The sequence below is a fragment of the Mustelus asterias genome, chromosome 17, assembly GCF_964213995.1.
Source record: "Mustelus asterias chromosome 17, sMusAst1.hap1.1, whole genome shotgun sequence".
NCBI lineage: Eukaryota > Metazoa > Chordata > Chondrichthyes > Carcharhiniformes > Triakidae > Mustelus > Mustelus asterias.
The window spans coordinates 64,122,962-64,136,614 of NC_135817.1; the positions used below are offsets into that span (position 1 = coordinate 64,122,962).

General features: G+C 44.9%; 1 protein-coding gene across 1 annotated transcript in view; it reads right to left on the reverse strand.

Annotated features, from left to right (window-relative positions):
* The window catches only part of epha3 (eph receptor A3), a 327,186-nt gene that overhangs the window by 27,595 nt on the left and 285,938 nt on the right, over positions 1-13,653 (reverse strand). The window lies entirely within an intron of this gene.

Consider the following 13,653-nt stretch of genomic DNA (forward strand, 5'->3'; position numbering starts at 1 on the left):
GAAACTAACCTGAGGTTAGTGCTACCCTACCCATATTTTTATCATTGACCAGCACCAAAACTTCCACCCTCGATCGTAGCTGGGATTCTCCGATGGAAGTGAATGGAGTTTTGGCTGGAGCGCCAACTTCTCCTTTCTCACTTGCAGTGGGGTGGGCACGGACGGGATCGGAGAATTGGGCGACATGGTGACACAGTGGTTAGCACTGCTGCCTCACAGCTCCAGGGAGCTAGGTTCGATTCCCGGCTTGGGTCACTGTGTGGGCAGAGTTTGCACGTTCTCCCCGTGTCTGCGTGGGTTTCCTCCGGGTGCTCTGGTTTTCTCCCACAGTCCAAATATATGTGGGTTAGGTGCATTGGCCATGCTAAATTGACCCTCAGTGTCCCTGGATGCATAGGTTAGAGGGATTAGCAGGGTAAATACATGGGGTTACGGGGAAAGGACCTGGGTGAGATTGTTGCTGATGTGGACCCGATGGGCCGTATGGCCTCCTTCTGCGCTGTAGGGATTCTATAATCCTGCCTGGTAGCTTGACAACTCCAACTGGCCTGTTCAACTGAATCTGGAATTTGACACCAGGCCGGAGAGGCCGGATATTAACCCTACCCATCCACAGTGGAGGCCAGGGAAAAGGCCAAGTCAGATGCACAAAGCAACTTACTCCCTCCATTCTTAAAATGGGTTGCAGCACTAATTTGCCTTTTTAAGTGGTGAGTGTGGGACATCTGATAGAAGCTACAGGCTGTCCTACTTAAGTATGTAGGAGGGACAATGATGATGCTATCGGAGCCCAAACAAGGGAGCCATTTTGGCTTCTCAATCAGGCAGCAGGCGCATCTCAGCCTAGCCGAGGCTGAGAGACATTTCATTTGTGTTTTGTTACCTGATGAGCCCAGGGAGCAGAAGTGTTCCTCCAGGTTACACTCGGGAAACTTTATGTGTTAACTGCCCAAGACTGCCTTCCTCCTGCTCAACCTCAATGCCCTATCCTGAATGCCAGGGCTGTCATTTCATCCTCCCGGCGCCCAAACTCTTGCTCATGCAAACCAACCAGGTAGCATTTTCCACCACTTTTGTGGGGGGGATGGGGGGATGGGTGCGGTTAACCAAAGCCTCTTCCGAGAAGTCCTGGGAGTTAAGATCTCTCTTGTCTCACCCTGAGGCGGGCTGGAGGGTTTAGCGCTCACCTTGGCCATCACCCACATGACCCCCAACTAACATCCATTCTTAGGCCCCCCCTTTAGGACACATGTGAGTTTCCTATAGTCAGTGGTAGACTTTAGCATTGCAGGTTCTTGCATTCAGCACTAAGAGAAAAAAATCAAAGATGTTTGCTTTAATGAAAATTAAAGCAAATGTCAATGCCCTGGGAGAAGTGAATTTCAGATTATTTTGCTATGCATTATAGGCTTTGTATTTTGCCGCAGATAAATAGTGACAGACTTTATGATGGAAGAAATCTATTCCTTTTATAAATATTTTTAAAATTCTGTTCCAATGCAAAATGTGACATGATAAGGCTGCGAGGATTATCCGAGGCGCCTGACTGCGAGTTCTGAGTGAATTTTGCTACAGGTTTGTGAAACTCACTGAGCTACTTTTTCATAATATTCATCAGTTAACAATGTGGGATCACAAAGTATTTTATTCTTATTATTGGAACTCCTGTGGCTCTGTTCATGGTAGGTTGAATGACAAGCTGCATTATAATGACAGGCATTTACATGCAGTATGTAACGTATTATTCTGCTGTGATGTATATCCCACTGCTAAAGTGGAACTCTGTTAAATGTGGACTACCCCTTTAAGACCTTAATACCTTTTGGCAGTAAACATCCTCGGGACAATTGCAGATTAATTCCTGTGGTGAAGGGAGTTTGCAGAATGACGGTGCTTGTAAGTGACCGACTCCTGGTCATTTGCAGACGTATCTCGGCAAAATCAATTAACCTTAATCGACCTGGCCAAGAAGTAGCTGCCTGCCACTCTCTTTCATTTCATACTTTAGACAGTCTGGGGCGGGACATCTGCAGTGTGACAGATGCTCAAATACTCCCTCCATGGACTGACGGGTCTCCCCCATTGGGAGTCAGCTGTGACTCAGTTGGCAGTTCTCTTACCTCTGAATCAGAAGGCAATGTGCTGGGGTCACACTGAGGCCGATCTTTTTCACTCTCTGAGAGTGTTAAAATCTGGCCACAGAATTTGAATGCAAACATTAATGGCTGACTCTGCCAGCGCAGTGGTGAGGGAGAGCCGCACTGTTGGTCTCTTGGACAAGGCCCTATGCGCTCTCTCGATTGGCCGCAGAAGATATCATGTCACTATTTTGAAGGAGAGCGGGTGAGCTAATCCTGGTGGCCTGGCCAATATTTATGGACTTTAACCTGGTGTTGTTAAACTTCTTACAATATTTATCCCCCAGTTGACATCATTACATTGCTGTTTGTGGGAGTTACTGCACGAAAATTGGCGGTTGCAATTCTGACATTATAACTACACTTCAAAAGTGCCCCATTGGATGCAAGGAGCTAAGGGACATCCCGTTGTAATGAAGATGCTATACAAATGCAATTATTTCCTTGCTTTATTCACAGAGAGTCAGGGGAGACACTAAAGTGCAAGGGGTGAAGACAAACAACAGTGAAACACCAGGCCACCTTAAACCACATCTGATTTTCTTCAGTGACTTCAGTGGGGAAAAAAGCAAGATGTCAACCTGCTTTATGCACTATTCAACCATGATATAAGTTAAGTTTATTTATTAGTGTCAGAAGTAGGCTTGTGTCACAGTGGTTAGCACTGCTGCCTCACAGTGCCAGGGTCCCGGTGTTCGATTTCTGGCTTGGGTCACTGTCTGTGTGGAGTTTGCACATTCTCCCCATATCTGCGTGGAGTTTGCACATTCTCCCCATATCTGCGTGGGTTTCCTTCGGGTGCTCTGGTTTCCTTCCACAGTCTGGAAGACATGCTGATTGGTGCATTGACCCAAACAGGCACCGGAATGTGGCGATTAGGGGAATTTCACAGTAACTTCATTGCAGTGTTAATGTAAGCCTTACTTGTGACTAATAAGTAAACTTTACTTTTATTTTATTCACACTGCAATGAAGTTACTGTGAAAATCCCCTTGTCAACACACTCCGGAACCTGTTTGGGTACACTGAGGGAGAATTTAGCATGGCCAGTGCACCTAACCAGCATGTCTTTCGGACTGTGTGGGAGGAAACCCACACATGGGGAGAGCATGCAGACTCCTCACAGACAGTGTCCCAGGCCGGGAATCGAACCCGGTTCCCTGGCACTGTGAGGCAGCTGTGCTAACCACTATGCCACCCCATGATAGCTAAACAGGAAGTAAATGCAAAGCTTACAGGAAGCAACTGTATTGACCTCCAAAATTGGTTGGGATGGGAAGTGTGGTTGGCTTGTGAGGAAAAGCAGAAAACATCTGCTAACAGTAATCACCACACCCCACAAGATGAAATTCCTCCTTAACAAAACGAACCTGCTGTAAATGAGCAATTACCTGTATATTGCCTGACAGCAGAGAGTTAAAGAGCTCTGTGGAGGTAAAGAGATAATAAAGGCTGCAGGAAGTGCCTCATTTGGGGATTGCAATTTTCCTTGCCTTATGCGGCATTGCAATTTTGGGGTTAATCGATATTAACCTCATTTCACGGACTACCATTACTGCAGGTTTTTTTTGGAGAGTTAGTTATTATTCTCTGGAGGCAGAACTAAGAAATGATGATGAAAATCAATGAACAGACTAAATACTTTGCAATTCCTACTCCTGGCATTTTCTAGCATTCTCTGAAGTACTGATGATCCTATTCCAATAAAGGCAAACCCAATGTATAAAGAAGGAACCAGAGCCCATTAGCTCCATGGAGAGGTTCTGAAAAACGCCAGCCAATAATTACCTTTTTTTTGGAGTTAATACTTGATTGTTCCCAAAAGTCAAATGTGGATTAGTTTTGCAGTAATTGTTCACCTATATTCATAGAAATCCTACAGTGCAGAAGGAGGCCATCCGGCCCACCGAACCCGCACCGACTACAATCCCACCCAGGCTCCAGTGCTGTAATCCCACATATTTACCCCGCCAATCCACCTAACCTATGCATCCTGGTACACTAAGGGGCAATTTGGTATGGCCAATGCACATTTTTGGACTGTGGGAGGAAACCGGAGCACCCGGAGGAAATCCACACAGACATGGAGAGAACGTACAGAATCCAAACACACAGTGACCCAAGCCGGGAATCGATCCCAGGTTCCTGAGCTGTGAGGCAGCAGTTTTAACCACTGTGCCACCGTGCCGCCCGTAATATTGTTATGTATTGGCTGTTATGAGGACAGATGAAGAAGATAAGATATGATTCAATGTTATTCTTGACTAATCCCACATGTTTACTCACAATTTGGGCCTTCAGGCTACTGATCTCCATCAACAACCAGTTTGCCTGATTTTGGAGACAGCATTCATGTGGAGGTCTGATATCACCTCAAACCCTTCCCCCCTTCTGCCCAAACTACAGCCTCTGACCTGCAGGAGGCTAACCGTCACGTCATGTTGACGGCCTCTGACAGGATATACTCGAGGTTCCGGGGCTGGACATTGGCAATGTGCTTTTTTGTAATGTGTTGTTCCACTCTGGCGCAGACATGGCTGTCAGGGACACTTGAGGGCTGTTGGGTGCATGGGGGCAAAAAGCCTGTCCTGATAAATTTGGCATAAGCATTGTTATATCAGAGATTATGCGGGATTTTCCAGCCGTGCCCGCTAATGGGATCTTCGGGTCCCGCCAATGGTGACTCCTGGTTGTGGAATCCTTGGTGGCAGAGGTTGCAAACAATGGGAAAACCCGCTGACTGTGGTAGGACTCAAAGATCCCGCTGTCGGTCAATGAGGGGCCGCCGTAAAACATACCGCAGCGGGAGTGGATAATCTCACCCTATATATCTCACATGTCTGTGATCAGCAAAAATCTGAGGTAATTAAATGATGATCCTTTAATTGAAATGTAGCTCTCTCCTGCCCACAGAGCTACAGGCCTACATAGTTCACAAAATGCCACCTATACCATATATCATTTGCGATGCGCCATTGTTAGAATTTAGGGCATGTTCTTGATGGTTCATAGAGCATGTCAAAATGAGATTCAAGTGAGACTCACAGATGGACCTAACGGCTCCCTGATCAGAACACACAGCTCCCATCTAACTTCTGCCAGGCCTGGTATCTGTTTAGTCAGCAACCATCTGTTTCTTTTACGTATGTTACAAAAAGGTGAAGAGATCAGCCTTAATTTCAGATCGTGTAACAGGCATTCCACATCAATTATATACAACATATATGTGCAAAAACACATGGCACAGTGGTTAACACTGCTGTCTCACAGCGCCAGGGACCCGGGTTCAATTCCCGGCTTGGCTTACTGTCTGTGCAGAGTCTGCACATTCTCCCTGTGTCTGCATGGGTTTCCTCCGGGTGCTCCGGTTTCCTCCCACAGTCTGAAAGTTAGGTGCATTGGCTAAGCTAAACTCTCCCTCAGTGTACCCGAACAGACGCCGGAGTGTGGTGACTAAGGGATTTTCACAGTAACTTGATGTGATTTGATTTATTATTGTCACATACAGTGAAAAGCATTGTTTTTTGCGCGCTATACAGACAAAACATACCGTTCATAGAGAAGGAAACGAGAGAGTGCAGAATGTAGTGTTGCAGTCATAGCTTCATTGCAGTGTTAATGTAAGCCTACTTGTGACACTGATAAATAAACTTTAAATCAGATTTTAAGGATTATACCACGCATTATGAAATAACTTTCTGCACTCCCTTGACATCTCTCCACGTGAGCTATCAGTAATGAAAAGTTTAGATTGCATTGTTTGCTTGGAATCTGTCCAATTATTTTAATGGAATCTTATCAGAACATATTACACTCACCATTACTACCGCAGGGTGAGATTTCAACCCATTAGTGCTATGGTTCGCGTGAGATTTCACCCCCTTTGAGTGGTGAGAACTGGAAATCCCTGCTGTTGTCATTTTGCAAACTTTTAGAAATAAACTCATAATTTGAAGCTGTGTAAAATAATTGCAGATTTTTTTTTTGCCAAAAAAATCTTACGCTGGAGAGTCTTAACCTGACAAAGAGAGGGAAAGAGCAACCTAACCACACGGCAAAATGGAGCGATCACTTCAATATCCAAGGAGAATCTTGGTTCAAAGCAATGTTTTGTTTCCCCTGACATTTTATCTGTAACATTAACACTGGATCCTCCTCCCTCCAGCAAAATCAAGGGAAAATCAAGCTTATTTTCCGATTTATCAGATGAGTGGTGTGATGTTTTGACACTAAAAGTAAGTTGCTGCTACTCTAGTCCAATTTAGCTGTAGTTACGTTTGCCAGGACACACTCAAGGCTGCAAATTCCATGTCAGCCATGTTATCACGTTCACGCACATACAGCAGATGTTCTTCCCCACTATTAACCACCTTATTTCCAATAGCTTTTCTCCCACAGTCCAAAAGACGTGCTGGTTAGGTGCATTGGCCATGCTAAATTCTCCCTCAGGATTTTCACAGTAACTTCACTGCAGTGTTAATGTAAGCCTACTTGTGACACTAATAAATAATAAGTTAAAACTTATAGCGCGAGGGATTCCATCCAATTGTATCAAGGATTTTCACAGTAAGGTTGCCGATTGTCATTTTTAACATTTACTGTCGAAAACAGGAATGTGGGTGAAGAAGTAAACAGTTGCAAATATATATTTACAAAAACATACAAAGGGATTCAGTGAGTCAATCTGATGTTCCTTTTTTAAATAAAGCTTTCTGATCGGGTGAATGAAAGGAGGGAACTTAAGAGACATTACAAAGTACGCAGCTACTTGAATGATGATGGGGTGGCACGGTGGCACACTGGTTAGCACTGCTGCCTCACAGGGCCAGGGACCCGGGTTCAATTCCGGCCTTGGGTCACTGTCTGCGTGGAGCTTGCATGTTCTCCCCGTGTCTGCGTGGGTTTCCTCTGGGTGCTCCAGTTTCTTCCCACAGTCCAAGGATGTGCGGGTTAGGTTGATTGGCCATGGTGTCAGGGGGAGTTAGCAGGGGAAATGCATGTGATTATGGGGATAGGGCCTGGGATTGTTATCGGTGCAGGCTCAATGTGCCTCATGGTCTCCTTCTGCACTGCAGTGATTCTATGACGCTACTGATTATTGACTCCGGGCTCAGTTGAGCTTCCGAATAAGTTTAAAATTATGAGCCTGAGCATGGTCTGAAAGAAAACCATACACTCTCACTCACACAAAAACTCTGCCCTGGTGATTGCAAACATACTGGCTGCTTGTTTCCTTCTGAGGAAGGCCATCTGGACAATTTAGTAATCTGAAGGAATTTGGATCTGACTGTGAAGAGGCTGTGATGTCTCAGTGCGAGATCTCGGGAACGGTGGGTATTCCGGAACAGTTGCATGCATCAGCATGTGACCCAGATGCCTGTCCGTGGCCTGGACCACGCAATTTATTGGCCGGGTCATGCATCCTATTAATTCATACAGGAACAGACAAATTAGGTGTGTTTTATACTCTGTTGTTGTTGCAGGCTGAGTTTGCTGTCCTGCTGTTTCCTAGCAGGCCATTAATGCCTTCCATAAATCACCAGCGCTAGGTTTCTGGCGATGTTGGGGGTGTTGGGGCGGTGGGGGGGAGGGGGGTGAGTGGAAGCATAAACCCATTTTCTCGACAAGAAGTCTCGGTGGCTACCCGAACAAATCTGCAAGATGTGGAACTTTAAAGCTCTCAGTGAGCTCAGTCTTCATTTTGAGAAACATTCACAGGAACTAAGCTTATAAAATTCACCACAACTCCCAGGAATGAAACTTTTGTACAAGCACTTGTACATTCCCCATGTGACGTGAGAAGCGTATAGTGTTAGCCATCATATTATAGAATCACTACAGTGCAGAAGGAGGCTCCCTCCACTGCGGAGGGCACAAGTAACATCCGGGAAATGCTTGTGAATCAAGAGGTGAAAGGGAGGGAGGAACTTCAAACAATTACAATCACTAGGAGAAAGGTACTGTGAAAATTGTTAGATCTGAAGACTGACAAGTCCCCTGGAGCCGATGAACTGACCTTGGGTCTGACAAATAGTGGCTCCAGAGACAGTAGATGCATTGATTGTAATTTTCCAAAATTCCCTAGAGTCTGGATAGGCCCCCATCAGCTTGTAAAGTAGTAAATGTAACTTCTCTATTCAAAAACGAGGGAGAGAGAAAGCAGGAAACTACTGGCCACTTAACATCTATCATAGAAGTGATGCTAGAATCTATTATTAAGGAAGTTAGCGCAAGATATTAAGAAGATCTTTGAAAATCCATGGCATCATTGTCCAATCCTTCATAGCTCCCTCCTACCTCTGACCTTTTATTTTGCTCCACCTGCTTCATCCCCTTTTAAACAGTATAAAACCCATCACATTTCTCCCCTCGTAACTCTGAGGAAGAGTCATATGGGCTCAAAATATTTTAACTGTGTTTTCTCTCTCCATAGATGCTGCCAGACCCGCTGAGTTTTTCCCAGCATTTTCTGAGCCTATTTCAGATTTCCAGTCCCTGCACTATTTTGCTTTTACTTAGAAAATCTTAATTTAATCAGGCAGAGTCAACATGGTCCGGTGAAAGGGGAATCACATTTGACGAATTCATTGGCGTTCTTTGAGTAAACAACAAGTAGTGTGGATAAAGGGGAACCTGTAGCTTGCATTTCCAAAAGGGAATTGATAAAGTGCCACATCAAAGGTTACGATAAAGGGCAGCACGGTGGCACAGTGGTTAGCAGTGCTGCCTCACAGCATCAGGGACCTGGGTTCAATTCCAGCCTCGGGTGACTGTGTAGAGCTTGCACATTCTCCCCGTGTCTGCGTGGGTTTCCTCCAGGTGCTCCGGTTTCCTCCCACACTCCAAAGATGTTCAGGTAAGGCGGATTGGCCATACTAAATGGCCTCTTAACGTCCCAAGATGTGTAGCTTAGGGGGATCAGTGGGGTAAATATTTGGGGTTACAGGGAACAGGTCTGCGTGGGATTGCCCTTAGTGTCAGGGGGATTACAAGGGGTTACAAGGATAGGGCCGGTGGGATTGTTGTCAGTGCAGACTCAATGGGCTGAATGGCTTCCTTCTGCATTATAGGGATTCTATGACGATGACACAAAATAAGAGATCATAGTGTATATAGATAGTAATATATTAGCATGGATAAAGGATCGGTTGACTTACCAGGAGCAGAGAATAGTGACAAATGGGTCATTTTGGGATGGGAAGTTGTAATTAGTGGAGCGACACAGGGATCAGTGCTACAGCCTCAGCCAGTTATAATCTATCTATATCAATGACGGATGAATCAAGGGGTACAATGTTCCTATGTATGCATGATTGCTAAACTTGCTGATGACACGAAGATAGGTAGGAGGTCATGAAGAGGACACAGGAATCAGCAAAGGGACTCAGATCGATTAAGTGAGTGGACAAAAATTGGCAGATGCAGTATAATGTGGGAAAATGTGAACCTGCCCTCTTTGGCAGGAAGGAAATAAAAGCAGTATATTGTTTAAATGGAGAGAGATTGTAGAACTCTGAGGTACAGAATGATTGGATGTCCTGGTACATGAATCACAAAAAGTTAGTATGCAGGTACAGCAAATGATTAGGAATGTAAATGAAATGTTGTAATTTATTGCGAGGTCACATGACACCAGCTTATAGTCTAACTATAGGTTGAACTTCACCTGACGAAGGAACAGCGCTCCGAAAGCTTGTGATTTCAAATAAAGCTGTTGGACTATAACCTGGTGTCGTGTGACCTCTTATCTTGTCCACCCCAGTCAATCACTAGCATCTCCACATCATAATTTACTATAAGGAATATATAAGTAGGGGCATTTTGCTACAATTGTACAGAGTGTTGGTGAGACCTCATCTGGAGTACTGTGCACAGTTTTGGCCTTCTTACTTAAGAATGGACATACCTGCATTAGAAGCAGCTCTGGGAATGATGGGGTTATCTTGTGAGGTAAGGTTGGGCAGGTTGGGCCGGTACCCACTGGAATTTAGAAGAGTAAGAGGTGATCTTACTGAAAGATTCTGAGGGGAATTGTCAGGGTGGATACTGAGAGGATGTTTCTATTTACGGAAGAGACTGGAGCTTGGAGGTACAATTTAAAAATGAGGGGTCCCCATTTAAGGAGGTGGGGATTATTGTTTTTTTTATCTCAATGGGCTGTTAGTCTGTGGAATCCTCTTCCCCAGAATCTTAGGAGGCTGAGTTAATAGGCCCTCATAAGTTCATGAGACATAGGAACAGAATTAGGCCATTCAGCCCATCAAGTCTGCTCCACCATTTGATCATGGCTGATATGCTCCTCATCCCTATTTTCCTGCCTTCTCCCCATAACCCTTCAACCCATTACCAATGAAAAATCTGTCTAACTCCTCCTTAAATTTACTCACTGTCCCAGCATCCACTGCACTTTTGGGGTAGCGAATTCCACAGATTCACAACCTTTGGAAGAAGTAGTTTCTCCTCAACTCTGTTTTAAATTTGCTACACCTTATCCTAAGACTATGATCTCTCTTCCTAGAATACCCCACAAGAGGAAGTATCCGCTCCACGTCTACGATCCTTGATTGACATGGGAGTCAAAGGTTGTAAAGGGAAGCTAGGTTAGAAAGGTTGAGGCCAGATCAGATCAGCCATGATCTTACCAGAGCAGGCTCCAGGGATCGAATGACCTACTCCTGCTCCGAATTTGTATGTTCGTAAGTTAGAAGCATTATGAAACAAAGTATGAGCTACAAAGGAGGTATTAAATCAGATGACCAAAAGCTTGTCAAGGAGGTATGTTTTAAGAGTCATAAATAAGAAAAGTGAGGTAGAAAAGTGGAGAGGTATAGAGAGGAAATGCCAAAGAATTTAGGCCTATAATTTGAAGGCTTGGCCACCAGCAGTGACATTAAGACCATAAGACATAGGAGCAGAATTAGGCCACTCGGCCCATCGAATCTGCTCTGTCATTCAATCACGGCTGATATTTTTCTCATCCCCATTCTCCTGCCTTTTCCCCATAACCCCTGATCCTCTTATTAATCAAGACCTTACTATCTCTGTCATAAAGATGCTCAATGACCTGGCCTCCACAGCCTTCTGCGGAAAAGAGTTCCACAGATTCTCTGGATGAAGAAATTCCTCTTCATCTCTGTTTTAAAGAATCGTCTCTTTATCCTTAGGTTATGCTCTCTGGTTCTAGTTTTTCCTGCTAGTGGAAACATCCCCTCCATGTCCATTCTATCCAGGCCTCACAGTATCCTGTAAGTTTCCATAAGATTCCCCCTCATCCTTCTAAACTCCAACGAGTACAGACCCAGAGTCCTCAGCCGTTCCTCATATGACAAGCTCCTAATATAATAGAGAATTCACAAGAGACCAGAGGAACTCAGATATCTCAGAGGTTTGTGGGGTTGGAGCAGATTACAGATGAGGCCATCCAGGAATTTGAAAACAAGGATTCTAAAATCGCGACGCTGTTGAACAGGAGCCAATGCAGGTCAGCGCGCATGAGGGTAATGGGGAAAACAGAACTTGCTGCAAAATGGGCAGCGTTGGATAACCTCAAGTTTTTGGAGAATAGAATGCAGTCTTGACTGAATTGGGATAGTCAAGTCTCATCAGACTAAATATCGGACATCCAGTACTGGATAAGCAGAAATTTCCTCGAATTAAATATTGGTAAGATTGAAGTGATTGCTTTGATCCCCACTCCAAACTTTGTTCCCCAACCACTAACTCCATCATTCTGGCAATAGCCTACATTAAAGTTTTAAATTTAAAATTTACTTATTAGTATCACAAGTCGGCTTATAGTAACACTGCAATGAAGTTACTGTGAAAATCCCCTAGTCGCCGCACTCCAGCGCCTGTTCAAGTACACTAAGTGAGAATTTAGCATGGCCAATGCACCTAACCAACAAGTCTTTCGGACTGTGGGAGGAAATCGTAGCACCTGGAGGAAGCCCACGCAGGCATGGGGAGAACATGTAGACTCCGCACTGACAGTGCCCAAGCTGGGAATTGAACCCAGGTCCCTGGCACTGTGAGGCAGCAGTGCTAACCACTGTGCTACCGTGCCGCCTAACTTAGACCACTCACAACCCTTGCTCTCTGCTTTGATCCTGAGATGAATTTCCAACCTTTCCTTTGTGCCACCTCTCAAACCACGCTCGATTTCATACCTGCCTCAGCTTAACTGCTGCTGAAACTCTCATCCATACCTCTAGAGTGCAAGTGGAGACTTTTGGAGTAGAGAAGTGAAGAAAATAGCAGGGTTTGACAGAAAAATGTAAATAAAAGGTAGGGATGCACATGTCGTTTATTTGGATAATATACTTAAAATTCTTGTCAGCGGAAGTCAGATTTAAAGAGCAGAAGTTTAATGTTATTATTACCTTGCTGTTTGTCTTCCCACACCTAGTGGTGCACAAGTTTAATCTGTTCCCATAGTGAGGCTTGTCCTCGAACTGGTCTCTAGCCCGTCACCAGAGGCTTATAGCTTGAGGGGTGTCACTCCGCATCAAGCATGACTGACCAGTAGTCTTTTTTGTAGATTGGTACTCAACTTGTTGGTTGTGTTGCGAACTTCCTTGGCCATCAAGTTCTGGGATGGAACTCGAACCCCGAGTTTCTCACCGAGAGGCCGGAACACTATTCACTATGCCACAAGGCTTGAGTAAAGGTTTGTGATTGTAGTTTGCTATTTACCTAACATCCTCCTAATTACTTTGTGGGTTTGAAAGAAGCTCAGCCTTTTAAGTTTTGTTTCTGATTAGTAAAGTGCATCACTCGAACTTGAACTTCTTCACCCAAAGGGTTGTGGATCTGTGGAATTCCCTGCCCAGTGAAGCTGTCGAGGCTACCTCATTGAATGTTTTTAAGGCAAGGATAGATACATTTTTGAACAGTAAAGGAATTATGGGTTATGGTGAGTGGGCGGGTAAGTGGAGCTGAGTCCATGAAAAAATCAGCCATGATTTTATTGAATGGTGGAGCAGGCTTGAAGGGCCAGATGGCCTATTCCTGCTCCTAGTTCTTATGTTCTTTTGTTCATTCGGATGTTCCAGTTGAGGGTTAGAACAAAGAGAGCAAAGAACAAAGAACAATACAGCACAGTAACAAGCCTTCTGCTCACCAAGCTCGCCTCCCTTCATGTGTCTATCAAGATACACCTTGAAGGTTGCCAACGTGCCTGCTTCCACCACCTCCACTGGCAGCGCGTTCCAGGCACCCACCTCCCTCTGTGTGAAAAGCTTTCCCCACAAGTTCCCCCTAAATTTATCACCTCGCACCTTAAACCTGTGCTCCCTTGTAATTGACACTTCCACCCTGGGGAAAAGCCTCTGACTATCCACCCTGTCTATACCCGTCATAATTTTGTAGACTTCTATCAAATCGCCCCCAGCCTCCGTCTTTCCAGTGAAAGCTGGTTAGTTGGTGAGATCTGTCTGCCATGTTCATGGAGGAGATTGGAATACCCACCCAATTCAAGACCAGAAGGGGGAAGTCACGATATTATAATTCATAACTC